This window comes from Crocuta crocuta, unplaced genomic scaffold, assembly GCF_008692635.1.
Source record: "Crocuta crocuta isolate KB4526 unplaced genomic scaffold, BGI_CrCroc_1.0 scaffold147, whole genome shotgun sequence".
In the NCBI taxonomy this organism is placed as follows: Eukaryota; Metazoa; Chordata; class Mammalia; order Carnivora; family Hyaenidae; genus Crocuta; species Crocuta crocuta.
Window position 1 is genome coordinate 3,899,468 of NW_027532594.1, and position 2,805 is coordinate 3,902,272.

The window sequence follows — 2,805 nt, forward strand, 5'->3', positions numbered from 1 at the left end:
TGTTCCCTCTTGCGGGGTCCAGGTCCCCCCGCCCACAGGCCGCTGAGCGGGAGGCTGGAGGGGCGGCCTGCGAGGTGGGGGCGGGCAAGGCTGGGGGGCCGGGTGGCGCCGGCCCTGAAGCGCCACGGGACCCGTGGATGCGGTGTACATACTGTATTTCTATATTCTCCTTTGTACAGAGTCACTTAACACGTCAAGCTACTGTTTTACAGGTGCTCCTTATTTATTAGAGCTGTGAGAGCTTGGGGGACACACCTGGCCAGGGAGCNAAAAGGAAAACTTCCAGCAACAAATTAAACAAACAACCAGACCCCAACGCCAAACCCACCCCCAACCCCCCGCAGGAAGCAACAGCCCCCTCCTCTGGGTGCTCACTCCCCTGCGGGGCGCCCAGCGTTCTCCTCTCTCCCTGACTGGTGTCAGCTTCATCAAACAAAAATAAATCTCTAAGAAAAAAATGCACTTACATGTGCTTATTTCGCTTTTCTCATTATTATGACTATCGTTGTTATTTTCCTGGTTGTAGAAGGCGTTCATTTCTTTCTCCCAGGGGGAAAAAATTTTTTTTTAAAATAAAGTTAGTCAGTTTTAAAAGACGTCGAGATATAGGGGTGACACCGGCCTTCCGCACCTGCTGTGTGTCTCGTGCTTGTGTGCAAACCGGAGCCCGCTGGCCTGTTCCAGGGTCTGCTCCCCCAGCCAGCACGCCCTTAGCGGGCAACACCAAGGCGCATGCGCAGTGAGATCCTGGGCCTGTACCTTGTGTGTGCCTCCCAACTGCTCTCTCAGTCCTGATCATTTTTTTATTTTTGGCTCCAAGGAGCACCATCCAGTGGTTGCAAACCTCCCCTGCGGGTTCCATTCCCACCAGTACACCTCTCACCCTCTGGGCTGGGAGTTGCTTTTGTTTTAACTTTACGCGAATGGGTGGGTCAATCTGGTTTTTCCTTGGTACCTGAATGAAACGTCAGGAAACGTCTAAGGTGGGTAATACACTAGTACTTCGTTCTAGTACTCCTACTAGTACCCCCCAGTGTAGACCGTGTCTCATCCTCCTGTCCTGCAGGCGAAAAAACTGAAGCCTAGAAAAGTGAATTGAGGTGCTGAGTCCCACACAGGTGTGGTTCAACTTATTGAAGAACATAGGCACTGTCAGCGGTTTCTTGTAAGTGACCTTCCTAGGAGTGGATTCTGGAAACCAGGTTTCTTTTCTCTCGTGGAAACTGGAGGGAATCTCGGAGGTTCCTGGTGTGGGGTCACGCGTATGACGACAACTCCATCAGACCCAGCTGAGGACGTGCCAGGGGCTGGGGCACCCAGCTGTGGCTGTATGGTGCAGAGTCCCAGATAGCATTATTCATCTGGACTTGGCCACAGAGACAGTCATCCAGGATGCTGATGTTGCTTTTGTCGTAGTCCAAGATTGTTGAGCAAACATTGTGACCCTTCTGGAAACAAAAGATACCTTTGTTCCAACATGAAAGGATTTCATGTCATCTCATGAGACATCAACACACCTTTTCCCTTCCCTTCCTTCTCCTAATCTCGGTGATCCCTGAACACAGAATCCTCTCGGGCTATCAAAATGATATATAAAGAGAAATAGAAGTCCTAACGCCAAAGACTACTAGCATGTGCTGAGCATATGTACGTTGTCCTCATTTAATCCACAGAATAAAAGAAGAACCGGAAGCTCGGTGAGTTTAGTAATTGCCCAAGATTACACAGCCCGTGAGTTGCAGAATGAGATTCGAACCCATGAGGTGTGGTGCCAGAGCCCAAGCCACACATTCAGTCTGGAGAAAAACTGTTGACATCCTCATAAAGAGTCATTTTGACTTCCTGTAAGATTGTGGCAGCAATTTGGTTTTGTTCTAAAGTGGCTCTCATTTTAAACGAAGCCAGAGGGTTGGGGGTCCGTGGTTTCTGCCCACCACACCTTATTGGGAGTGAGGAAGTGCTGAGGCCACTCTGTTTTCTGAGAAACCAGTCAGGCAGTGTCTTCCTCATTGGTTATTATCAAACCCCCACAGAACACAGGGCCCCATGTCTGATGCGGAGGGGGCACAGGAAGAAGAATCAAGCTCCCAGCCCCTGCCCCAGTAGCTCACAGGTAACCAGAAGATGGGCTGGCTATTGAAAAGATGGACTGTTTCTTTGTTTCACCAGGAAATCTCTTCGGATATTTTCGAGGATGTATGTAATTGCACATCTGGAGCCTAGACTCACAGCTTTGCAAAGCTGCCCTCCCCTTGCACTGCAGGTGTTCCCTTGACATTGGAAGGACAGCCTGAGCCATAAGCAGGCCTAGAGGCATCAGCTCATGCTGCCTACATGACATGGCCAAAGGCCAGAGCCGAGGCCCAGGTGCAAAGGCACTCGAGAGTCATAGGGCCTCGCTTCCCTCCCTGGCTTCTCCTCCTCCACCCCAGGGCCCAGAGTCCTCCCTTCCTTGACCAGCTACAACAGGGCCTCACCCTGGGACAAGTCACACGCTGCTTAAAACTCTTCAGTGATTCCTTGTGGCCTACAGAAGCAAAGCCAAGGGCTTCATAGGACAATCAGAGTCCTCTGGGCTTGGCCCCTGTGGCCTTGCCAGGTCTGCCTGCTCTCCACCTGCGTAGCAGATACGCTTCCCGACACCCCTGCTCTTTCCTGTCCTCGGTCTTTGCATATCAAGGCGCCCCTGCCATGAATGCCTTCCCCTCATCTTCCCTGGGCAGTTTCTACAACTCCTCAAGACTCAGCAAACCGCTTGGGTGATTCCCCACTGGGGAGCCCTTGGGAGCCTCTTTCTCCTCTCCC